Consider the following 26,423-nt stretch of genomic DNA (forward strand, 5'->3'; position numbering starts at 1 on the left):
CTGAGACAACCCACTGGGACTATTTTAACTAAGCAGCCCCCATGAGTAAACTTTCAGCCAGATCTCTCTGCCAACCAAATGGGAAATCTAACATAATCAGAACTCTCTGAAGCCTGGGGTCACAGAGAAAGCCCTTTCTGCCTCCCTCTCTCCCACTCTAGCTTCCAGAATCCAAAAGAACATTTAATGTTTAGTAGAACTCACTCCATCTGCATGCCAATTAACACCAATTAATCATCTTCATTAGGTGTGATAATGACTAAGGAGAGAAAAGATTAGCTCCAGTAAAAGGTTCTATGCTTCTGTCAAATGTCCTGGTGGCTCATGAGATTAACCCACCCAAAATTAAACCCTTAGCAAACAACCCCACTCGACAGGAGACCCGTCACTGAAACTTTGGGTGATGATGAAGAAGCAAAATGCCCAGCTGGACCAGCAGCAGATGGACAGATTTGACCTGACCAGTCACTGGAAGTCAACTGGTGTCTTCCCAACACAGGAATTCTTTGCGACCAGAACACTTTCTGAAATAGAGTCCATCTATCAGTGATCGATAACTCCTGAGTCCCACAAGAGACAGCCAAGACGGACGACACCGAGACTCACCTCCTTCCAAGTAGTTTGCAGTCCAACGAGGACCAACTCAAAGCCCCTCAGTTGCCCGAGGCCCTCCCCTGGCCCTGGCCACAGCCTTTCTCATCCCTAGAGTTGGACACTGCAGCCTTGCAATTGTTCAGGCCAAAATCTTCACACTCATCCTTCATTCCTTGCCCTCTCATCACCACCTTTTCACTGATAATAAAATTCAAAACACATACAGAGTCTGACCACTTCTCTTCAGTTCCATGCCAGCCCAGGCCACCTGGGCCAGCCAGGAACCTCCGGGTTTGGTCTTCTGTGTCCACCTTTTTCCCTCTGTTCTCAACACAGCTTCCAGCTCGATTCTTTGAGAAAATAAATCTTATCCGATCACTCTGTGGCTCAAAATCCTCCTTGTCTGCCTCGGTCCTTAAGATGACCTACAAAGATGCCTCGCCCACCATCATTTCTCTGATTTTATTTCCTGTTCTCTCCACTTCTCACTCTATTACAGCCACACTGGCCTCCTTGTTCCTGGATTGCACTATCACCTCAGAGCCTTTGCACAGATGCAACCTTCCACACAGACATCACTCTCCACAGGAGGCCTTATCTAAAGATCACCTTCTTAAAAATTACAACCTAATGCTCTCCCCTCACATCAGCCTCCCCAACTCCCCTTCTCCCACTCTCTTTTTCCTTTTTCCCATAACCATTAACATCTTCTAATACTTTATATGATTTACTTATGTATTAACATTTCTATCCAGTATCTGCTTTCCCTAACTAGAACACTAAGGCAATCACAGCAGAAGTCTTTGATTTATTCATTGACTTATCTAAGGTGCAGAGAGAACTGCTTTGTACATAGTAACTCCTCAATCAATGTTTTACTACTAAGTTGTAGGTGACAATTAAGGAAAGTGCATATAAGTGATTCTGAGCATCCCTTAGAACAGGAGAGGACCAGGACACGTTCCACAGAGGACGTGACATCTCACTGAAGGCTAGGAAGGATTTGAACCTGCAGAGCTCTGGGAAGGGCCTTAGGTGCAGGAGAATGGTATGTCTTAGGCCACTGGAGGACCTGCTGAGATGAAAGGTGGTTCTATCAGGTACAAGGCAAGCAGTGGGCAGGGAACACTTGACTTGGGTGCACCGGAGCTGTTACCAAGTCCAAGCTCACTCTGCTTGCGGCACAGCAGACTAATAATCCAAGAGAGGAAGGCAGGCTGACCAAGAAGATGGCAGACTAATGTCTCAACATAACCATCTTACCAGGGTCTGGATGCCAGGTTCGTCTATAGATCAGAGACAGGGGTGAGGAAGTAAAGTAAAAAGGCCATCAATCTGGCAAATATCTCCTAGAATGGCCAGCCTCAGGAAAGGGATATGTCAATTTCTACCACAAGTGGACAGGGTCCTGAACAAAGGCATTTTCATTTAATATTCAGGCAGAGGAGTAGGGTTCCCTGAGGCAGGCCATTATGTATGGACAGTATTCTTTTAGTGAACCAAAGCAATGGGAAGCAAGGTTAAACAAAATAGATCCAGCATGGAGTCATGATTGACTCTGCTCTGTAACGAAGCCACAGCTGCAAGGTCCAGGGAGAGGCCTCTGATGATGAGAGTTGCTAAGGATTCTGTGAAGAGCTAGAGGGATGGCTTCCCTTCAGCCACTTCTGTTTTATAGAAACACAAACTGAGACTATCTGCCATGCATAACCTACCTTCACAAACTGGTGGCCAGCAACCTGATGCTTCCCCCTCTCTAATCTCCTAGACTAAGGGGCCCTGGTTCGACCTTCCTTGCCCTTGCACTGGTCGCCTGCTCTGACCTCCACCAATGATCATCCCCTCCTCTGCATGTTCACGGCACCCTCCTGTACCCCACTGCACCTTCCCCATCCTCTGGTCATCTGACGTGTGTTGTCTCCAAGTCTACATCACAGGAGATGCTCAAGCCTCTTCTGTGGCATCGGCACTCCTTTGAATAAGTAGGAGGTATGCACACCGCCTCTCTGTTTGGCTGTTCTTCTGGACCAAGAAGCATCCTGACCTGGTGCAGGACCTGTATGAGTGTGCCTGACATGTCCCCAGCTAAGATCATCATCTCTCAGCACTCTATGGAAGAAAAGAACCTCTGAGGGACTGAGAGCGACATTCTGGGCCCACCTGAAGATAAGGAGAGTGAATGGCACAGGCTTATCGCTGGTTTGTTTTTGAAGGAATGAGTACAAGGTATACAGAGAAGACCTCAGGGTGGGAGCGAACCTCAGCATCTTCCTTACAGTTTTCTGCTTCGTATCTGGGATGATACCTGGGCTTCCCAGGTGGCCCAGTGATAAAGAATCTGCCTACCCATTCAGGAGACTTGGGTTCAACCCCTGAGTCGGGAAGATCCCCTGGAGAAGGAAATGGCAACCCACTCCAATATTCTCGCCTGGGAATCCCCTGGATAGAGGAACCTGGCGGGTTACAGTCCGTGGGGTTGCAAGAGTCAGACATGACTTAGTGACTAAACAACAACAAACAAGATGAAATGATACACCTGCTCCAATCTTACAACCGGGGGCCAGTACCCCGGTCACTCCTCAGAGAACTCCCCCCAAGCTAACAAGCATATCTTTCCTATGCTTTGCCTTCACCCTCAGCCCAGATGAAAAACTACATTAAGTCTTCTTTACATGTGTCATTTGTTGCCCTTTCCAAGCCAGCTAAGCCTACCTAATTTACATACAATTTGCAGAAAGTTCCACTTTTGCACATGAATGGTTCTTGGCTCTGGAAACTTTTCTGTGGGCACTTTTGTGTGATCAGTGGGCCACGGCCTTTCCTTAACTTGCAGCCTGAATGGACAGGCCTGCAGCAGATGTGGCTTCAGACCAGGCTTATCTCAGAGAGCAAGACCCGAGAAGCGGGTGGGGTCTCTATTCATAACTCAGGAGGAGAGAACTGCTTCCTCTCTAGCCATTTTACCCCGGGATTTTCCATCTGCGCTGCTCAGCATGTCAAGAGCAGACTAGACGGAAGCACCAAGATAAAGACCTCAGACCCACTTGCCCTCCAAGCATTGAATGTACCGGTGCCAGGTTAGAACTGGTCAGTACAACTTCCCAGCATCTAAGGGAGGGACTAGGATGGCTGGAAGAGAAACTAAAGTCTTATTTCTGTGTCAAACCAGGGTCTGTTTTAGGGCTTCAGATTCTTAACCTTCCCCAGAGGAAGCCCAGTCTCCTACTGAACAAACGTTAATGGACCCCTGGCTCCCGCTTGCCCAGAGCCCACATGAAACCTCTTGTCCAGACGTGTATACACTCCCAGCACTGGTCTTTTTCCAGCCCAGCACCATCCCCTCCCTTGATGGCTGTGAATGTAAGTTGCAGGGTGCTCGGAGGGGCGGGACCAAAGATCACCCTGAACGTGTCTGGGACAAGGGCAGATGGTGAAGAAAGGCAGTTGAGAAGCTTATGTCTGCAAAGTATTTAACAGAGCCTATCCTCTTGGGGCTGGCAGCCCACTGGCTAAAAAGAAATGAATAAGCGCGTGTCTGAAAATAGTTGGAGGTCAGCTTATCGGTGCTTGCAGTCTCCCATGGGCAATGAAAATACCCATTGTTACCTACAGGATTTCCAAGTTCTGAAGAAGAGTGGGAGAAGAGGCTGATGTGAGCAGTGTGCGGTGTCTTCCCTGAGCCAGGAGGAGCAGCTGAGAAGTGGCGAAGTCAAGGCTTCGGCCACGGACGCAGCCAGGCAAGGGCTGAATGCCGGCCCTCCACTCCACCTGCTCCCCGGACCGCACGAATTCTGCCCATAGGATCTGGGGCTGATCAGGCCATGGTGGAGAAGGGAGGATGCAGGAGGTGTTGACTGGCCTCCTGTGCCCCCACCTGGACCAGGAATGCCCCCCTGCCCCCGCCCACCTGCCAAGGCTTTCCCCGTAGGAGCTAAAGGTGAGGCTGCAGTGGGAGAGTTCTGCACCATGAAGAGGCCAAGACATCCATGGGACAGAGAAGAGGGATGTGTCTTGTCCGTGAAGACAGCTTCTAAGCCCCTAGACCCGGGGCAGCAGGCGGCGGGGGGCAGGGGGCGCCCTGAGCATTCTCCGCTGGTTTCACAGAAGAGGAACTGGGTTTAGCTCCAAGAAACAGGATGTGGTTCATGGGGTCAAATTCGAAAGTAATGTTTTGGACTTCTCTGGTGCTCCAGGGTCTAAGAGTCCAAGCTCCCAATGAAGGGGGCCAAGGTTCAATCCCTGGTCAGGGAACTAGATTCCACATGCCACAACTAGGATCTGGTGCAGCCAAATAAATAAAAATAAACATTAAAAAAAAAAAGAAAATAATGTGAATTGTGGAAATTCACTCTTTGGTGAGGAGACATATTCTCAATCTGGTTTTCTGGGATGGCTTAAGGCAAGTTATTGCCCAAGGTAGGAAGACTGCTGTCAGGATACAAGGGTGCTAAACCCACCCTTGTTACAACAAATTTAAATAAGATCCTAACCTCCAGGCCCTCAGAACATGACCTTGCTTGGAAAGAAGGGCATTAACGGAGGCAGTCACATTAAAAGGAGGCCATGAGGGTGGTTTCTAATCTAAGAAGACTAGTGTCCTTATGAAAGGGGACATGTGGATGCAGTGACAGACACGCAGACAGTGTGAAGAGCCCCAGGGAGGATGATGGCCTCTACAAGCCAAGGGAGAGGTCCTAACAGATCCATCCCTCACAGCCGCCAGAGGAAGCGACCTTGCCACCACCTTGAACTTGAACTTGGACTTGGACTTCCGGCCCACAGAGCTTGGAAACAGTGAATGTCTGTGGTTCAAGTCACTCAGTCTGTGACCCTCTGTTATCACCGTGCTGGCAAACTAATACAACTGCGAGAAAGTCTCTCTGCAGCTGAGAGAAGTCCCCAGGAGTTTATAAAAGGTATCTCTTCACATTTTTTGCCCAGGGAGCCTGGTACAATTAGTTTCTCATAAAGCTGCCCTCTTGCTGGACTGTGCGTTCTGATGCCAGGAACTGATTTAATTTAATACTGTGCTTGTATGGAGTAGATGTTTGGGAAGTCCTTTTGTTTTCTGTTATTGTTGAAAGGTCTTTAACTCCGTGTCACCTAATTCCTAAAAAAACAAAAGAAGCAAAAACTCATACGTGTTTGAACACATTTAAGCTTTCTACTTCTGTCTAAATATAACTTCAAATGTGTGTGTGTGTGTTGTGTGGAGAAAGAATTTTCTCTCAAGACTTTCAGTGGGTGGCAGGGAAAAAAAAAATCAGCCTCACACCAGCATTATAGCTGATGTTTGGTACTATTTATAGAGCCGGCCATGGTCATGTCAGATCTTTAAAAGAAGCAAAACATCTGGGCTCATTCCAAAGCAGAAAGGAAGAACCGAAGTCACAACGTATTACACAGTGGAAGGCTGCATCTTTACAAAAGATACAATTTACATTTGCTAAACACAATCCATGCCTCTGAGGATCTCAGGGAACCAGATTCTGGCACCCAGTGTAATGAAAGGATAGCACAATAGCCATTGTGTTTTTCACATTTCAAGGCGTTCTGAAGGGAATGAATGAATGGTTTCCCAAAGGCTGAAAACCCAGCACCTCCTCAGTGAAGGCCCTCCAAGTGGCCAGTGGCCATTGACGGTCAATCATGACAGGCAACACCCCTGAACTGAGTCCAGAGCTATTCTGGAAGGTTCTCAGTGCGGCCACAGTTCAAGTCCAAACCATCCTCCACTCCACACTTGAAGGCAGGCAGCACTGCCTCCCTGCTCCCATCTCCCAGAGCTGTCTTAAGGATGAATCAAAGAAAAATATTTAAACTTATGTAACACTTGGGACATCTGTACAAAAAGGGAAAAAAATCACTATTTCTACAATATTTCACAGACTGAAAGCAACGATGTCCTACTTTAACCAAAACCAATATTAAAAAAAAAAATCCAGATTTTTAAAATATAAACCAGAACTAAGTTGGTTGTCCAATGTGTAGAAAAAGAGAAAGCTCCTCAAAAGCTTTATTCACCAGGGAATGCCCAGCACCTAGCCTGAGACCAGGCAGGTTACATTCAAAAGGTATTTGTTGAATGAAAGCATCGCTTCTGTTAAACAGCCAGCTCCATTGGTATATTTCATGAGGTCCAAAATCTGCAACTATTCCGTTCACGTGGCCCATTGCCCAGCAAGCCCAGAGCAGCAGGTGAGACCCTGTAACGTGACCCAGCTTGAGGACAGCTGTGTCCTGGGAGCCGCTGGCGCCCCAGACTCACTGCCGCGTCACGTGTTTGACTGCATCACTCCTGGGGTCTCAGTTCCCATCACCCCCTGTCCCATCACCGATAAAGAGGCAGCTCTGCATCTTTTCAGACATCTCTTCCTGGCTTCCTGGTGGCAGTGGCCAGGCCAGAGGGCAGCCTGTCCCGGCCCGGTCGTGGCTTTTTGGCAGTGACTAAAGACACTGGCTGTCACCGTGTCTGTGGCTTCCCAGAAGCTGTTGGGTTTCAGGGCAGAGCAAACCCAGGCGGGCGCCCCACTGTGCTTCACACTGTCTTTATCACATACCACCCCTGCCTCTTTGTTCCAAAATGTTTCTTTCTGTCCCCAAAACACTTGTTTTGTCCATGTTGGTGAGGGGTAGGGGGGTGGGGGGGCTTAGCAGAGGATCCATGCAGGACATCTACAAGCTTCCAGGGAAACCGCATCAGATCTGGGCCACAAGGAAATACTTCTGAAACAGGGCTAGAACCTGGTCCCCTCAGGTTATTGGAGCTTGTGTTCTTACTGTAACTTTTATTATTTCTATGACAAAAATTAATAAAGGCTCACTGTAAGACATTTGGAAACTGTAGGAAAAAAACATTAAGAGGAAAACAAATATCATCCATAATCTCACCATGCAGAAAGAATGTCTCAGCATTTTGGTATATTTTATTCAGGTCTTTATATATATACACATACACACACATTTCATTAGCCAGTTTGGAAGATATTTAACATACAGCTTCATCAGCATTGTCTCCTGTCATTTTCATTCTTCAAATATTTTTATGTAACTGCCTATGACTGCATTGTATGGATGTATCTTTATTCACTTACCTAGCTCCCCGCTAGTAGGAGAAGTTCAGTCCACTGTTTTCAGAAAGATAAACTGCATTGCATTGAACAATTTTGTGCACACCTATCTCCCCACATTTCTGATTATTTCCTTTGTATAGAATCCTAGACATAAATCCAAAGTATGAAACTACCCTCCCCCAAAATCATGCTTTCCAGATAGATTGTGCCAATTATAGTTCTATCAGCAGGACTTAGAGCAATCTACCATACTTCCGTGACACCGAGCAATGTCATATTTAACCTTTAGTAATTTTATAGCTGAAAAAAAAGCGCATCTCCTTGCCATTTTAATTAGCATTTTTATTGTTGTTATTATAGTAAGTCCCCTACATATGAATGAGGTCTGTTCCAAAAGCCAGTTTGTAAGTCCAATTTGTTCATAAGTCCACAAAGTACCCAACTAACAGAATCGGCTACATACTGCTGCCTTTACACTTGCTTCCAGAAATCCTGGACTTGAAATAAAGATACCATACCACTGTACTCTACACAGTAGGGTACACAGAAGCACAACCACTTGTAGAAAACGCACGCACATGACAATGTACACCAGATGCGTGAACCAACTTACAGGATCGGATGTGCAAACACTCATTCGCTTCTTTGAGAGCTTGTAACTTAGAGGTTCGTATGTAGGGGACTTACTGTGCTGGGATTGTTATTGGCAGTCAGGGCTTGACTTGAATGCCTCCCCTTACCCTCACACGGCATCCGTGGAAGACAGGCTCCCTCAACCTCACTCTACAGCGGGGGACACTGAGGCCCAAATAAGTGACTTCCACACAAAGACAGCCTTCTTCCAAGCCAGGGTCAAAGCCCAAAGCCCACCCATCTGACGATTCTACCATGCTGTATTCATGGAGTCAAACTTTTTTTCATGTGTTTGCAGCCCCTATTTTTCTTTTTCTCAGAACTGGAGTAAATTTATTCTGTGTGTGTGTGTATATAGAAAAACAACTCTCAGCATTTCAGGTGTTTTGACACTCCACTTTTGTGCAAAGATTCACACCCTCAGCTTTCGGAGCCTCAGCCCAACCCAGCCACTCGTCTCCCCCCAACTCAAGGATGACACAGGGTCTCCTCTCTACATTGACAAGACTGTAAACTGACTTCACCTGAGCCCTCATGAGGTCAGTCAGAATGCCCTGGAATTGAACTTAACCTCGAGTGAGAAATGTCCTTTCACAGTCAAAGGGTCAACTCCGTAGCACCCAAAACCTAGCCCAGCCTGAAAGCACAGCTCTTCCACAGGGCCGATTCTGCTGGATCATTTGTTCCTTTCTTTGCAAGAGGCAGATCTCTCCTCACAGGGATAGGAGTATCTCTTGACCAGATAGCTCCTCCATAGGGTTCAAGTTCACAGCCAAGACAGCACCTGCCCACCAGGCCCACTCCTCAGAGGCCCAAGGAAATGGGTGCCAGCCTCCCTCCACGGGCAGAATAGCCTCAAAGAGCCAAGAGGCTCTGCCCTGGGCAGGCAGGGGACACCCTTCCACCCCCCGAGGAGCCTGATCTTGCAGCTAGAAGGGAGGCCAGCAGGATGGGGGAGCTTTTCTCCTTTGAAGTCACCTGCTTGCCCAGGAATTCATGCCGCAGAAAAGTTCTGCAGGATCATAAACCAGCCTCACACCCGCCTCAGAGCTCACTCTACAACTCAGAGCGATCATTTGCTTGATTCAGCTCAGGTTAGGGAGATGGATAGGATTTCCCCACCAATCACTTGATTAGGATGAGAAATCCATGCTCCTGCTGTTCTAAGCATTGCAGGGGTTTTTGCTTCCTTGAAATCTCTCTCAATATTACGGTTCTTGCAGCTTTTCAGAGTTTCCTGCCCAGGGTTATTTTCCCAAGGCACTGCACGATTTGCAACGCTACATTGTTCTTCTCTGGTACCCTGTCCAGCAGTATCCAGGAGAAAGAGCTTGAGCTTTGAAATCCCCAAACAGGTATTCCGACCTTTCTGCTAACACTGTAGGATCTCAGCAGCGGAATCACCAGGAATCCATTGCCTGGTATCTCCTGAACACAGTCCATTACCCTGGCCCCCCTGGCTCCTGCTTAGAGACAGACCTACTCTCACGACCATCATCACTCTGTATAACTCCCCAGGCATCCTGGAGCCCTCAATGCATCGCAGCACTGTGTTCGATGTCCTACAGCTCACACTCCACTTAATCCCTACAACAAAGCTCCAACATGGGTACCAGGAGGTCACACAGGTACCTGGAGAAACTGAAGTGTGGAGCAGCTGCAGGGACGGCGTGAGCTGGGTCTGCAGAGACGCCTTGGGGTCCCTACGCCTCCGTGTTTCCAGCTCCGCTACTTTATCTCAAACAGACCTCCAGGAATAAGACCTGGAGAAAAGACAGGAGATCTTTCTTCCTAGATTAGCCCTGAACCATACACTCCTTCCTGCCTTTATCATCCTGACAAAGGACCGCATCCCCTAGGTGAGCACAACATCTTGGACCCTTTGCCACCCAAGAAGAGGCCCCCATCAGAGAAACAGATGAGATCAAGGTTCAGGGCCACTCACATGTCCTGTCTGCCCTCGGTTTCGTTGGAGGCCACCCCCTTTCCCGGCCATGTTGACAGTGCAAGACATCCCCTTTCTGAAGCTCCCAGAGCAAACCCGCCTCCCTGCCACTGCTATGACCCTCCTCAGCCCCACAGCACCGTCTGGGTCAAGTCCTCCACCCTGCTCTCCTGTTAGTTTGTGAACCCGGACTGTTTGCTTTGCCAAAGCCCCAGGTCATCCTGTAATCCCGCCTCTTGCCTGGGCTGCTTGCCTGTCCCTCTTCCGACTGACACCTAACGAGAACGAAGATGATGCTGCATGTCTTCACAGTTACATCAGCATCTCCCGTCTCCCAAACTGCGGGGAAGGCTGGAATTCCTCTCCTAACAGGCTTTCCTGGTGGCTCAGACAGTAAAGAGTCTGCTTGCAATGCAGGAGACCCAGGTTCGACCCCTGAGTTAGGAAGATCTCCTGGAGAAGGAAATGGCCACCCACTCCAGTATTTTTGCCTGAAGAATTCCATGGACAGGGGAGCCTGGAAGGCTATAGTCCACAGGGTCTGCAAAGAGCAGGACCTGACTGATAGAGTCACACACACACAACAGGAAACACCCAGAACTCAGCCTACCCTGAGTCCACACCATGTCCAGATCAGTGACCTGGGTTGGTTCCCTCTCTCCCCCAGAACAATGCATCTTAGAGTAAAAACTAGAGAGAGGAATCTTCTTCTGCTCATTCCCATCTCCCTCCTGCCTTATAGGAAGACAGGGAGAAAAAAGTAAGAACTCTCAAAAAACAAAAACAAGAACTTTAGGAGGAGAGGGGAAAATGTGCAGAAAGGACCTTTCAACTCTCCCTCATCTCTGGCCAAGGGGTTCTTAGCGCCTCCCGCAACTGTCTGATTTTGAGGACTGTCACAACTCCAGGCAAGCCATTTCATTTCTTCAAAATGAAACTGTACCCCCCAAAAAGGTTAGCTACGAGTGGTGATGGATGTTATCTACACTTACTGTGATGGTCACCTCACAACACCTAGAAATACTAAATTATTATGCTTTACGCCTGAAACATACAATTTCATACATCAATTATATCTCAATTTTTGAAGAAGATAGTCATATGAGAGCCACCTGGATGGACAGCTCCAGGCCTGGAGGCATCTGAGACTAGGTTTTGAGGCCTCTCAATCCACACCCTCATCTTGGCCTCATCCATTCAGTCCATAACTCTTGAGGATGTAGCTGACCCCTCTTATGGTGAGAGCGTCGGCAGAAACCTTCTCGTTTTGATTTAGAGACTCAGCCTCTCTTGGTCACTGTCACCTGCCCCCTCCCTCCGGGTGTGCGGGGTGTCTTTCTCCATAGACCTCAGGCCAAGGTCTCTCCCCTCCTCTGCCAGAGCTCCTAATCCAAGCCACAGAGAAAATGAAGCTACAGGAGCGAGTTCCCTGGACGATCCCCCAGGTCCCTGCCACCCCCAGCTCCCCCAAACGGCCACCCAGTGCCTCTGAGGATGGACGACTGCCTGTCCTCTCTTGGTCTCCAGCCAAGGCCATGCCTGACCCTGCGCTCTGCATCCCGACTCCTCCCCCAGGCCATCGCCCAGCAATGCCTCCTCTCCTGTATCACCTCTGTGCTCTCCCCACTGGACCATCTCCATCAGCACAGACGTCCTGTGTGTCTTTACCATTTTAGAGGAAAAATACTTCCTTTGACCAAACAGCCCTACACTTAACCATTCACTCCTCGGCACCCTTCACACCACACTCCTCCACGAAGTTGTCTACCCAAGCAAGCGAGAAGCCCCCACAGCCACCCAGCACCTCTCCCACAACTCCGCCATCCACCGTGACCGCCTCCCACAGCATCCCAGTGGCCAATTTCGGTTCTCCACCCTCCTCTGACATCAGCACTTTCACTCCCTCCCTGTGAAAACACTCCCCTTCGTCTCTGAGGACACATTCCTTCCAGGGTCCCCCTCCTCTCCCCGCCGGGGGCTGCTCCCTCTCAGTCTCCTAGGCCAGGTTCATCTTCAGAGATTCAGGGTCAGCAAACGCGGCCCTTGGGCCGCTGCTTGCTGTTGTAAATAAAGTTTCACTGAACACACACACACACACAATCATGCATCATCTGTGGCTGCTTCTGTGCTACAAAGGCAGAGTTGAGCTGTGGCAGGAAAGTCCGAAATATTTACCATGTAGCTCTTTAAGAAAAAGTTGACCAATTCCTACCGCAGACCCCTAAATACCATGGAGTTCCAGACTCAGATTTTAGAGCTTCTCTATCCACACTCACTTTCCAGGTGATCCCATTTGGTCCCACACTTTCAATTTTATCAAAACACTGACAACTCCCGAGATTTTTCTCCAGCGTAGAAAACTCTTCTCTGAACTCCAGACCCATCACCCTGCTGACTGGTGGACTTTTCATTTGGCTGGCCCGGCATCCTTCCCAAACAAAGTTCTTACTTCTTATATCTCGCCTCAGTTTGCTCCTCACGTAAGCCTTTCCACCTCACCCCAAAAACCTGGGAAGTCATTCTACCACCTCTCTTTTCTCTCAAACCCCATGTTCAACATATCAGCAAGTCTTATTGGTTCCACACTTTCAAAATGCATGCAGAATGGGCCCAGTAACCCCTCCATTGTTCCCACCCAAATTGAAGGCACCCCCACCCTTGCCAGGATCATTGCCTCCACGCAGCCCTCTTGGAGGTACTTTCAACATGTTGCCGCACACAAGGCCGGAGTGATCCGTTTCCATCTAGACTATGTCAGGCCTCTGCTCAAAACTTCCCAGGGGTTGGAGCACCAGCACCCTGATCCCACTGCTACCCCTGACACCTCGAGTCTCCAGCTTCAGGACCCCTGCTGGGTGGACAGTTCCTCCCAAGTCTCCGCATGGACCCTCTCCTCTGCGCTGGGTCTCTGCTTCAGTATGGCTTAATTACAAAGACACCCTTGGGCTTGCCCTCCCCAAGCCCCATCCTCTGGTTCCACTTCCTTTTTTCCCATTGCACTGACTCACCTTCCTACATACTCACCCCCTTGTTTACCATCTCTTCCCCCCACCAGATAGAAGCTTCGAGAGAACAAGGCCCTGGCCAGTTTTGTCCACTCAGTATTCTCAACTCAGAGACCTGCGCTTGTCAATTCTCAATATTTGGGGCAATGAACAAGTAGACATAACATTTCAGATGCTCCTGTCTCCTTGGGAGGAAGCAGAAGGTTGGGGAAGAGGAGCACGTGGCTTCTGTCAAGGAGAAATCAGAAAGGACCACAGCATTGAGATTTCTGAGTGCGAGCCAGCAGCATCCCTCACTGACCTGTCCCAGGGGACGTTCTGAAGCAAGCCAGTCCCCGAGGACAAGGAGACTGCCCGCCAGCTGCTCCCCAAATCCCTCTGAAGAGCCCCCCCGGAAGTCAGGAGGCTGCTCTGGAGGCAGATGATGCCAGATCCCAACAGGGCCTCCTCGGTCTGCACTGCAGGCACCCAGGTCTCCCGGACCCAGGAGGGGTGAGCTGGATGGGAAGTCACAGCAGACAACGCACCAGACTTGGAATCCAGCCGCGTTACCTTGTGAGCCTTAACCATACCAGGTCTCAGGGTCCTTTCTGCCAAAGGAGGGTGATGAGTAAATGCTTTAACAACTGAAAATACAGTCAGCCTTCTATATCTGCAGGTTCATCCCTGGATACGGAGGCCAGGGAGGGAAGATTATAAGGGACTTGGGGTGTCCATGAAGTTTGGTATCCCGGGAGTCCTGGAACCCAACTCCAGTGGATACTGAGGGACAACTGTAAAGTGTAGTCTCAGACTCCTTGAATTTTCTTATCTTCATCACGTCACATTTAAAGGTCCACTCTGTAAAAAGAGGTCATGCTTAAGGTTTGGGGTGAGCTGAAAGTCACTCCCTCATTTCCAAGCATCCTTCTAGAGTTCCCACCTATTCTCCCACTGCTCCCACGTTTTCCCCCCTTTGCCTTTTTGTCTCATAACCTTTCCCTCGTCTTCACATATTCTGAAAACCCTGAGGTCCAGGCAGGTGGGGAGAGTGGGCAGGATGGGACCATCCTAACCCTCATCCCTCTCCTCCAAGAAGCCCCGTAGGGCAGTTTCACATCAACAGAAACAAAAGCAAGAGATGCAACAGAGCATATCTGCGTGAGAACCTCTAACCCATTCCCCCTCCCTCCTTCCTTGCCTCCCCACCCTCCTGGAACAGCTCCGCGGCCCCAGCTGATTAAACAGAAGGGCTTTCTGAGAACCCAGCGCAGCCTGGAACCCCGGGTTTCTCAGCAGCCTCGACACCCACGCTGGCTCTGGGCTCGAGACCACCACTCACACGAGGATGTCCCTCCTTCGGTCCAGGTCGTCCTAACACTTCCGTGCTCAGGACTCAGGGCTCTACCCCCCCGAACCCCCTGTGGCCCCTCACACCGCCACTGATACCCACTTTCTCAGCACCTACACCCCAGCCTCGAGTGAGGTCTCAGGTGAAGCCACCGTGGACCAGAAGTCATCGCACCAACGCCGCTGCGAACCCCTCCAGGGTCCTCCAGGACACAGGGTGCTCTGCCCAGCCCTCTGTGGCCCAGGACACTCAGGCCAGCAAGAAGCCCTGCTGGCTTCCAGGTCAAGGTGGTATATATATTTGCAGGCTCTTTCCACGCCGGCCCTTCCGCCGGGCCCTGCCATACAACCTGGGGAGACTGGCTTTGACTCTCCAGGTATCAATTGCTTCCCCATCCACCTCCAAGGCTTGTGAACACAGAACACACACACACACACACACACACACACACACACACGTTACTATTAAAATAAATAGAGCGGCAAATCAGCTCCTGGCCCACACCCCTCCTCACCCTGCCGACTCTCCGGCAGCCTAGCCACTTTTCCAATTAAGCCCAAGAAAGCCCCAAGGAGGTGAGCATCACAGCTGGCACCCCACTGAGCCAAGACACCCCAGAGCCCCCCACGTGGCTGGGCACACGTCACACAGCCGTCCAGCTGCTAGCTGCACCGGAAGCCGGGCGCCCAGCCTGCCCGGAGGGGAGGCAACCAAGGAAAGCACAGTAGCAGGCGAAGACATCTCAGAGAAGCAGCGACAAACGGGACCCCAGGAGGCAGAGCCGCAGGTGGCCTCTGGAGAGCCTTGGGCACCCAAAGTCCCTGCGCTGAGGGTGGGAGCTGCCAGGGCGTGCACTCGGTCTTAATCAATACGGGAATCGGGCAAAAGGCGCGGCTTCCTGGAAGGAGGGAAGGACGGCTCTGCCCTTCCCGGTGGAGAGGTGCCAGCTGACTCCACGGCACCCGGAGCCCCACTCGACAGCCCAGCTGGACGGGCTCTGACATCCGTGTTCCCCATGACCCGGCTCTGCCAGGCTCTGGCTTGATGACTCTGGCAAATCTCGGTCTCTCTGAGCCTCAGCATCTCGACCTGCGACATCCGCAGAGGTACGTGATGCCTGTCACCAGGCCGCCTGAAAGGCTAGGACGGGTCTGACCCCTGCAGACGGGAGCTAGGGGTGAGGCAGGGAGGAAGGAGCAAGACGCCACAGCCCTGGGTCCCCGCGCCCTGCCCGGAGACCCCGCCCCCTTGATGCTCAGCCCTGACGAGGGTGCAGGACCACACGCTGCTTGGTCTGGGCACACTGGTCTGACCTGGTCACACGGATCTGACCTCACTATTCCCACTCGTGAGATGCTTTTCAGTGAGAACATAGGAGCTGATCCACTGCTACATGTACGGTCACTGCTTGAAGCTTCGTGGTTTGAGGAACTGACGGTGAGCTTTTCTGATTTGTAAAATAGCACATTTCCTGTAGGAAATTTGGGAAATAAAGACAAGTTGAACAAAGTTTAAAAATCAGGTGTTTCCTAAAACCCAAAGAGAACCACTGTGAACACCTCCATGTATTTGCATCCATTCTGTTTTTTCATGACTGTACACTTTTTTTTCTTTCACCAAATTGCATTTATACTCTATTTGCTTTTAAACCTTTATTTACTTAATATATATGGTTAGCATTTTCCCATATCCTTGTATATTATTCAATGTCATTTTAATAGCTTCCTCGATGGATGCACCATATTAGGTTTAACTAATCTCCCCCATACAATGTTTTGTTGTAATGAATAATGCTGAAAGGAATCTCCTTGATTAGATCTATTCTGCATAGCTCTGATGATTTTCTTAGGAGAAATTCCGGAAGAGGAATTACTAACTGGTTCAAAGGGCATATTTTTCAGACATGTCTCTTGTGTTTGCAAATTATCTTCCCACCAGCTATGTCTGAAAAGGTCCATTTGCCAACACTCTTAATGGCACTGATATCCGTTTTCATTTTTGCTCATCTGCTAGTTGGGTAATCATATCTTGTTTTTAATTTCATATTTTAATGATGAGTGAGGTCGGACGCTTTTGCATCATTTTCTGGACATTTCTGCTTCTTTGTGTCTGAGTGATCTGCACATCCTCTGCCCACTTTTGCAACAGAGGACAGGCTGGTTTGCTAATAATACAATACAAAGCACGGAATTAGTCCACAGCCTCCTTTGACGAGACTGCGCCCGTGTTGAGCAATCCCCTCCATTAAGGCATTAATGCTAATGTCTAGCCTACATTCTTTTCCTGTTGTTTAAGCCCATTTGCTCCCATCCTGCCTTCAGTGAGGGGCGCCTGCCTCTTTCATCTAAGAGTGCTACCTTTGCTCTCACCTGCCAGCCTCTTCTCTGGGGATGAATAACTCCTCTTCACTTATGCCTGACCTCGTGGAACTCATGAAGCCAGAAAGTCACCGTGTGAGGCCATCCCTTGTCTTCTTAGACTTCCTCCCCCAGACCTTCATCCTTTCTCCACTGGACAGCAGCAAATGGCTTCGGAACTGGCTTCTGCATCCCATGCTCACCCCTCCCCAACCTCACCTCCCTCCACTCTCCACTCCCATCTCACTTTCCCTAAATGCAGTTGTGATTGCCTTGTCCTGCCTAAAACCCTTTCGCACCTAAGGGTGGCCCGCTGGCCCCTCCCTACCTGGGAGCACCCCATCACCTCCTCCAACACCCCCAAAGCATCCTCTGTGTGCTCAGACGGAGTCACACCCAGTGTGACCCCCCGCCTCATTACTTTCTGCTTCTGGGTCTTGACCTACGGCTGTCCACCTTCCCTGCCAGGCACTCACCCCTAGCAAGCCCAGCACCACCCTCTGTGTTTTCTCCCTTTTTCCCAGGTTTTCCCTAATTATATTATTTATTTTGTGATGTTCATTTTGCCAATTTATCTTACTGCCTACATGGTTCAAAGCACCACAGGGCAAAGCTGTCCCTGGTCTCTGCCTGTATCTCCAGAGGGCCAGCCTCTGTGTTGGTCCCCCATGCTGTGAGAGCATCCCTCCACATCCACTTGCATCCCCGGGCCCCCAGGGTGCCAGGTTCTGGGGCACCCCCGGGGTGCCCCTGAGACAGCACCCTCTGCCCAAGTGCACAACTGCCCTGGGCCTCCAAGGACTCAGGAGGTGCATCTGCCCAGATAGGAATCAGATCTGGCCAGAAGGAAGGTAGAATTTCAGCCCCTTGTTGTAGAAGCTTCTCTTAGAAAGGAGATGCGTAAAATGCAAAATTCTGTTTTGCCGGGTGAAGGTAACTGGTGATGTGTTGTCCGAAACCCATGTGTGCCACGGACCTGTTTTATTTCATCTATCCGATGAGGAGTTAGAACTAGACATCTAAAGATGCTTGCCTTGGTAACCAGCAGACTAAATCATCCTTTGTTTTTATTCCTTTCTCTCTTCCTGGTCTCCACAGCTCTACCCCATCCCCCTTTTCATCCCCCGGGTCTGGCTCACATCCCGCCAACCCTGGCCTTGCAGACACCCCTTCTCGTCCAATGATGGAGACCACAGCATCAGTTGTGTAAAACAGGGAAGCTAGAGTCTGTTCCAAGACATCCGTGATGGGCATTCCATGACCAATACTAACTGCAGGGCTCCCTGTCTCTGCCATTTGAATATAGAGAGAGAGACCGCAGCCCAGGAAAACGAAGCAGCCCCTTCAACTGGGAAGCAAGAAAAAATAACTGAGTCACAGACTTGGGGTGGAGGACCTTGATTCTGGTCCCAGGTCTCCCATGGGTCACCTCTCCGGGCCTCAGGCACCACGTCTAGAAACAAAAGGCTGGACTTGAGATGAGGTCCTCAAGCCTGGTCAAGTCTGTTCCTCTTGCAGCAGCAAGACAGCAGCGGGGTGGCCTGCCTCCATTCCTGGGACTCTGATTCTCCATCCCTTTGATGCCCCAGAGCACAGGTGAGGTGTCAGAGAAATTAAAAAAAAAAAACAGGACCCTCAACAGGAATGGGCCAGGACCTCTGCACTAGACAGCCCCAGCCTGTCCCCACGCCCTCACAGACCCCTGCCTGCTCCCCCAGCTGAATTCCCCACTCATCCATTTCCTAAAGATCATCACAGAGGCTCCAAACCTTCCCTTTTTAACAACTCTGGCTGATGGAAAATTCTTCTCATACCTAATCTAAGTCCATCTGCTGCAATTTCTGTCTATTTTCTCTCGTTCAGTCCTTACTGGAGATGGAGAACAGCTGGTCGCCATCCTCCATATAACATCCCCTCCTAAACCCAACTCGGTTATTACATCACCCCTCAGCCTGTTTTCCTTCTGGTACAACATCCACTGTTCCGACCTGCCTTCACGGCGGGACTCCAGCTAGGGAGGCACCGCTGAGCGCGGCGGCACGGTGGAGCAGATCAGTACACCCAAGGCCTCTGAGAACCGCTGCATCCCCGGAGGAACGTCGGATGCAGGCGGCAAAACCCTGAGAAGGTCGGAGCCGAAAAAGGGTGGCTAAGAACACAGCCCAAGTCCTGGGCTTTATGTGAAGGTCAGAAAAGGCAAATAGATGCAGTGCCCGAGGTCAGATCTGAGGGATCAAGCCTCAGTTGCTAGACCCCAGTTCCTGCTGGCACAATGCTCTAGGGGACCACAGCGTGTCCTCGACATGGGTAAGAGCAGAACGGAGCCTTAACAGGGAAGCAAAGTGCCACAATTATGCAGACATTCCCGATCCAAACTCATCTCCCTTAACAAAGAAACTTCACTTTGAATCCCATTGAGAACTCAAACACCTCTGATAGTGGCGCCACTGTTAATAGTTCACACTTTAGTAGGAATAAGTCAATTCCATCCAAGCTCTTGATACAGACATTTAGGGGAGAGAAGAGAACAAAAAACAAAGAATGGCGTTTGCTTGTTAATCTCCACTGCAGGCAAGTTTTCCAAGGTCAGACTTGCGCCACATACATGAGGCTAAGGGGGGGGGGGGGGGTTGGGACTCAGCGTTGCAAAGGGTGGTGGCTGCATCCAGCGGGCATCAGTGTGCATCCAGAAGGTCTGTGCCCCTGCCCTCATGCAGGGCTTCTGCACCACCCTAGGTGTCCGGGTGAGGTCCAGAACTGAACACAGAGCTCCCCCTGGGGCCAAATCCCAGGTGCATTCTAGAATTCCTGACTCCCTCCGGTTCACAGCCTCAGGTCTCAGACGTGAGATGAGGATGGTGTCTAATATTAAATCTCAGTCTCGAAGTGCCCTTAAGTGACAGCAAGGAAGAACCAGGAGGGAAGGAAGAAAAGACAGAGACACATCAGGATGAAGTAAGATGACTCAGGTATCCACTTGCTGCCCTGTGAAATCCCTCCCAAGGGGGGCGGGGGTGGGGGCCACATCAGTCTACAGAGAGGGTAGGCAGGTGAACCATTCACTAGTAATCTGGGCTATGAAATGTTTCCAAGTGGAGAATGAGGAGGGAAAAGCACAGAGTGGAGTGAACACAACTCAGAGCCTAGATTTCAAAACAGTCTTCACCGTATCTTAAATAAGCAGAAGCATCAGACTCCAGCCTCTCCGCCCTCAGAGGCTGCTCCAGACTTTCTCACCTCCAGAATCACACCCCCACGCCCCCCAGGATTACTGGGAGTTCACACATCTACCGGAGGAAGAAAAGAAGACATTTCCACTGTGTTTACCAAAACACCTAACACAATAAGCTCTCCCCCCCCACATCGCAATATTAAATTTTAAGAGAGAAAACTTGAAGGTTGTCTCTGATCAAAATTTTCATATGTTTTCTATCCTATTTCAGGGGGCAGTTTTCTTTAAGAGCACGATTGGCACAAAAATGACAAGATCAAAGCAGGTTGGCAAAGAGATTATTTACTGATGTGTTGATGATGAAATGGACAGCAGGGAAAAGGAACAGAAAAGTAAGGAAGCGACTTTGTCTGGCTTGTGAAAGCAGACAGAGGAGACCCTTTCACGGCACAGTGGTTAAAAGGGGGCGTCATCCGGGCTGGCCAGCTGGGCAGGGCCCTGTGGATGGCGCTTCTCTGGGGTCCAGGACCAAGTTACCACGTCTGATGAAATGACAAGTGACAAATTTAATTTCCTGCACGCTAATCAGTCCCTTCAGACACAGACAGGCGCCTGGCTTCACAAGGAACCCATCAGCCCAACAGCGGCCGGCGATGAAATTCTCCAACCTGGATGGCATGGTATGGCGAAGGGGCTGGATCCTGGGTTTCCCGAGGCACCATCCCAGGTGAAGTTGCAATGGCGTTATTTTGCGTGCTGTCAATTATTCTTCAGTTCCCATTAAGCTTTTTTTAGCCTTAAGTTGTTATTTTAATGATCTTTGTTCCAAATAGGGAACTACAAGGAAGACGAAGGAGGAGGAGGGAGGGGGAGAGGGAAAGCAAGTGTTCCCAGTGTGTCCCACTCGTGCGCTGCAGCTCACCGTGCTCCCTCCCCCATCCTGCCTTCTAGCTCCGCATGAGTCACCACTCTAAGCCCGGTTTCAAAGCCTTACTTTGAATGTCCTCTATCACGACATAGATCTAGCAGATCGGCATTGGCGGAGGGGACCTGCAATCTCTCTCCCTGTCCCCGGTTCTAGACACCCCTACGACTCCAAGGCCATGTTCCCCTGTCATGACTGCCTTCCTGAAAACTGAAGCCACCCCCTCCTCTTTCAAAATCCCCCACCTGCTAGATGTCGCCTCCGTGGGCTCTCTCTGCCCCAGACAGACCAGGGAGGAGAAGGTCTCGGGCCAAGGATGCCTCAACAGCCAATAAAAGTTCATCCTCCTCTCCAGGCTCCCAAACACAAAGGCGTTCTCCTTTGCGGGGTTGCAAGCTTGTTTTGTTTACTGCCAGGCAACATGTGCAGAGGAGAAGGCTGACTGTATCCTGACCAAGAAAAAAAAAGTCAGGCAGCTCTTTTTTTTTTTTTTCTTAAGGGTTGTGAGTAAAGCTTCAGCAATAACATCTCCCACCTGAAATAGCTGGGGAAAGAAGGTGGGGGAGAAGCCTTGCAGAGGTTAAAGAAACAAGAATTACAGAGTGAACGTGATTCGTGGAGCTGGAGAATGGACACATCCCCATCTCGGCGGGAAGGCTGTCCTGGGGACGGGGTGTCCTGGAGGAGCCCTGCCTGCACATCCCCATGCGGCCAGGACCGGGAATCAAACCTCCCAACTTGGGGGTCTAGGCTGGAAGTCAGAGAGACTCAGGGAGGTGGAAGATCAGTCCCGAGCCGGCAGCTTCTGAGGACCCGGCAGGTCAGAGGACACACCTGGCCAATGTTATGGAACATTCAAATAGGAGCTGCCTGCACCAAAGCAGGAAGGAAGTTTGAGACCAAGCACATCACCGTCTCCCACGGGGACGCTGCTTCCTAGCAGGCCCCGGAACCTAACACCTCCTGGTGGGCAGAACCTGGGGAGCAGGGTTCCTCCCCAGGACCACGAGTGGGACTCAGATCAAGCCGCAACCTTGTGGTCCCACTATTCACAAGCGAACAAGGATGCCACGAGGCTGGACCGCCCTCCGGCGGTGGCCAGCCTTTCCCTTGAAGAGCAGTCATCACAGACAGCAGGGATGATGGCTCCAGTCACCCCTCAATCACAGCAGCACCTGCGCACCCAGCCAGAGCCAGCTCCTCCCAACAGCCCCCCACCCCCCTCCCCACCTGGAGCCCCTGGCTTGCTTAGCGGACAGCCCATCCCTGGTGAGGTGTAACCTTCACAAGGGACTCGATTTCCTTCCAGCCCCTTTATTTCCGTAGACACCAAACCTGGACAGTCTTCCAGAGTTGTCAGGAGCTAATCAATTTAGTGATGTCTGCCCCCTCCCTCACCCCACGGCCCCCAGGAGAACTGCTTTGTTGATTTCTCCCCAAGTTGTGTGTTGCAGACAGACGCCCATCAGGTCACACAGGACAGTCACCCACACCCCAGGATGCCACACATCTCCCATCAGCAGATTAAGTGAGCTGAGAGAGTGGGCAAGGGAGGGGGCAGGGAAGGAAGGAGACAGAAGTTTGAGGAAGGACTCAAGTCGAAGGTCACAAGAGTTGGGGCACAGCAGGTCCACGTAATGTCAAGGGGGCAGACCCTATGATGGAAAACATAGCCACCCCATCACCAGTCCCAGAACCGGCCTCGCAGCGGCCGGGTCAGCGTGGGGGGAAATCAACACATCCAGGGTCCAACCTCTTTCACCCAGCAAACCCGAATCTACACCCCGACCCCAGGCACAGCACCCCAGCCCATGACCAGACCTATTTCCACAGACCTGAGCTCCAGTGATTGAAAAAGTAGTAAACAAACCCAGTTGTAGACAGCGCAGAAGTTTCCCAAATCATCAGCTTGTTTTCCTCCCAACAGAAAACGGGGATTTCCCTCCTCGGTCACGTTTCCTCCCCTAAACTTTTCTTCCTGCGCCCCCTCTACAGAGGCTCAACTGCCAGCCACCGAGGACGGGGGACCAGGCGCAGCACCCCCCTCCCCGACACACACACACACACACACACACACACACACACACACACGCCGGGAGACGCAGCGGGAGTACCTTTTCCGCGGAGCAGAGGGGGCCCGGTGCCCAGAGGCTCGCTGCCTGCGGAGCCTGGAGGGATGCTATGGGGATGGTGCACGCTGAGGATTGCGCGTTCCTGCCTCGGCGACCAGACCTTTCGGCAGCGCGGACCAACTGTGCTAGCGAGGCACTTAGCAATTATCTGCGGGCGCCGACGCCCCGCCCTCTGCTCCTGCGATTGGCTCCCGGGGCCCGGGCAGGACTGCATTGGTTTCAGACGACCTCACTCATTGCTCTGGCTCCTACTATTATCTAAGCCATCAAAGGAAATAATTCCAGGTTTCATTGACAACCTGTAAGGCTCTCTCCTCCGGCCCGGTGTGTTGGGAGGGGGCGGGGGGGGTTCTGCTGTGCAATCTGAGAGTCCGGGGGAGGGAGGAAGGGAGAGTAGAAAAAGTGGGGGTTCGGGGAGAGCCAAGAAGGGGTGGGGGTGAGAGAGCGATGGAGAGAGATGGGGGGGCGGGGGGGCAGCTATCAAGCAATCAGATTCTTGCACCCGCATTTTAACTTCCACAACACAGAGCCCATAGCAACAATCTTCTGGCCTTATTCCCCCTCACCCCCTCAACTGGTGAATGTTCCTGAGGGCAGAGAGAAATATGACGGTGGGGTTTCTGCCTGTGTAACACAGGCTCTGGGAAGCACAGGTAGGTAAAAGGCTGAAGGAATCTAGTGATGTATTTCGCGGGGCCACTCTGGAGGGCATGTGAAGGTCGTTTTAAATTATTTAGAGGGACAGATTGTGCACCTTCAGTGGATTCATCCATCCATTCTTTCCCAAGTGGTCCACCTCAGCCCCCAAACTGAGAAGACAGCTTCTCTTTACACCTTCTTCAGTCGCAGGAGAGCGGATTTTAAAGTCAGTGAAAGTCTGGAATTCCTCACTGGCCTCGCGGGGAGGTCCAGAGAGATAGGCATTTGCCGAGCTAGTAGTTCTGCTCGGACCCTAGCTTTTGCTTGTTCCCCAAGTGGCTTCAGTGAATTGCTTAGACTCACATCATCAGCTCATCCAAGGGTGAGAAAAGCCTAAATGCTTTCCCTTGCTCAACAAAGAATTATGAAGCATGAGTCTTGCCCTTTTATTCTTCCTTAATTTCCCTTTATTTCTCACTATCTGGAGAGGACATCTTTGGATAGCGGACATCATTTGATAGCTGAATTTTTTAAGAAGAAGAAAAAGAATTTGAAAAGGGTCTTTTAAAGGAAGCTCTTGGGGACCCATGTAAATCCATGGCTGATTCATGTCAGTGTATGGCAAAAACCACTACAATATTGTAAAGTAATTAGCCTCCAACTAATAAAAATAAATGAAAAAAAAAGGAAGCTCTTGGGATATCCAATTTCAGATCAGTTGGAATTAATCTTCCCCCCTCCTCCTGTTGGAATCCACCCATCTTTGAGCCCAGGCTGTGGTTCCAGTTCATCCCCCGTAGCCTCGATCAACTGCGATTGTTATCACCATCTGCATCCTTGGAGGCAAATAGGTTGTTCCTCTTGCCTCCTTCAGTGAGCTTCTGCTCCAGGGGACTATGCCCATCAGAGGCTTTGTAGGGGCAGAGCCAGAATCATGCATATCTTTTATAACTCCACTGCCAGCACCTAGCATTCAATCAGTGAGCTGACTAATAAAACTCAGCTCAAAACGTTGAGTGTGCCTCTGAGCCTCCTGGAATCTTTATTTCCCTGTGATCACTCATCCAGCTGATGGGGTAAGGGAGGGACTCTGGATTCCAGGAGGTAAAAATTCAGGACTAAATCCACTGACAGCTACAGCCATCCCTCCAAGCTCTAGGTGCCCCTGTTCTCTCTGGAAAATGAAGCAGCTCTTCACTCCATGTCTTCTTTCTCCCTCAAGCACTGGAAGGAAATGAGAAGATGAGGGATGCACATTTTATTTGGGAGGCACATACCTCAAAAAATTAAGTCATTTCCATAATGGCTTTCCAAATATCCGCATGCCTAAGAGGGGAGTGACCGTCTACTATGAATCAAAAACTAGGGCAAGGAGTGTAGCAAAGTATCTGTTATCTATTTCCTTCCTTTGTCTGGATGAGATTCTCACAAAGCACGAGGACGAAATTAAACTTAGCTGTTCATTTGAAATTGACCCTGTCCCAGAAAATCTGGCATGTTCTGTCATGGAGGGAAAACCATAAATAATACTTTTATGATTTAAGCCATAAGGTTTTCACTTCCCAGAGAAAGCAGGCTTCAGCTCTGTGCCTTCACACTATCTCCCTTTCCCTCCTTTAAAAAATAAGAAAAATAAAATAAGTTATAAGAACTCTCTCAAGCACATATCAAAGGTTCAGTCATCCTCAAAGGAAAAGAAAGCATTTCAAGTGATTTTCTAAAATGCTTTGTCTAAAACAGCAAGTCCTTACATGTACTTTTTGCCTTTTGAAGATGAGAGGGGAGAGAGAGAAAGCTGCAAACAGTTGTTTATGTCAGTGCCTTTAAAACTGCCTGGTCATAAAATATTCTCTTTGAGAGAAGGATGATCCGTTTGTGTCCCCTAGATCAACTGCTTAATTCTGAGAGTTGGAGAACACAGATTAAGTATGCAGATTCCCCTGGTGCTCACATTTGTATTAAATATCAACTTCATACCATTTAAAGGCATCGGGGTATGAAATGTACCACACTCCATTCTGTGGGCAGTGCCCTGGCAAAAGGAGTCCATTTCGATTTAACAATTTCAGTGCATTAGTGGCCTGAAAGGCTTTGGAGGGGGTTCACGATTCATTTTCAACAATTAAAAGGAAGACCGTGGGTTGCTTTATTAAAACACAAATTAAACAGCAGCTGTTGTTGCTCCCGTCCTTCTTGTGGGTAACCACTCTCTGTGACAAATCACCCTGACCTGCGGTAGGAGGTTGGAGGAACCCTGTGTTTACTCTCCTGTTTATACCATTTTCTCAGTTATCATTTATTTATGCCAAATTCTGTTCCTAAGAGGGAGAAGAGGAGAATAAATCTAGGCAATGCCAAGAAAAAAGGAGATGTGTGAAAGTGGGAGAAAAGGAACGACAAGAAAAGAAAGGGTGACTTTCAACCCTATGTGTTTGCTAGTTGAGTCGAGCTGCACGACACTGTCTTAGGACACACGATATTAACAAGATTTCTGAAAACCAGCATTGGGTGGATGAAGGCGCAGCTTCCAGAGTAGAGAAACTTGGAGGAACAGACTCACAGCTTTCCGCTCTGGCTGATGGCTGTTGTGAAACTTTATGTAATCGGATTCCCGCCCC

At 50.1% G+C, this 26,423-nt stretch overlaps 1 protein-coding gene and 1 long non-coding RNA gene across 3 annotated transcripts in view; both read right to left on the minus strand.

The window, feature by feature from the left end:
- The window catches only part of ZMAT4 (zinc finger matrin-type 4), a 362,220-nt gene extending 338,919 nt beyond the window's left edge, over positions 1-23,301 (minus strand). Inside the window, exon 1 of one of the 2 annotated variants that reach the window (XM_070459721.1) lies at positions 23,149-23,301. The gene's annotated coding sequence lies outside the window, so the exon portion shown is untranslated. The remainder of the gene's footprint in view (positions 1-23,148) is intronic. The other variant, XM_020876283.2, reaches the window with a different exon arrangement.
- On the minus strand, positions 13,884-17,241 carry LOC139032637 (uncharacterized). The gene is made up of 3 exons (XR_011485221.1): positions 16,950-17,241; positions 15,894-16,051; positions 13,884-14,090 (listed from the first exon to the last, which is right to left on the minus strand). It is a non-coding gene; the product is annotated as an uncharacterized lncRNA (long non-coding RNA).
- Positions 23,302-26,423: the final 3,122 nt, after the last annotated feature.

Source organism: Odocoileus virginianus, chromosome 32 (genome assembly GCF_023699985.2).
Source record: "Odocoileus virginianus isolate 20LAN1187 ecotype Illinois chromosome 32, Ovbor_1.2, whole genome shotgun sequence".
Classification (NCBI taxonomy): Eukaryota; Metazoa; Chordata; class Mammalia; order Artiodactyla; family Cervidae; genus Odocoileus; species Odocoileus virginianus.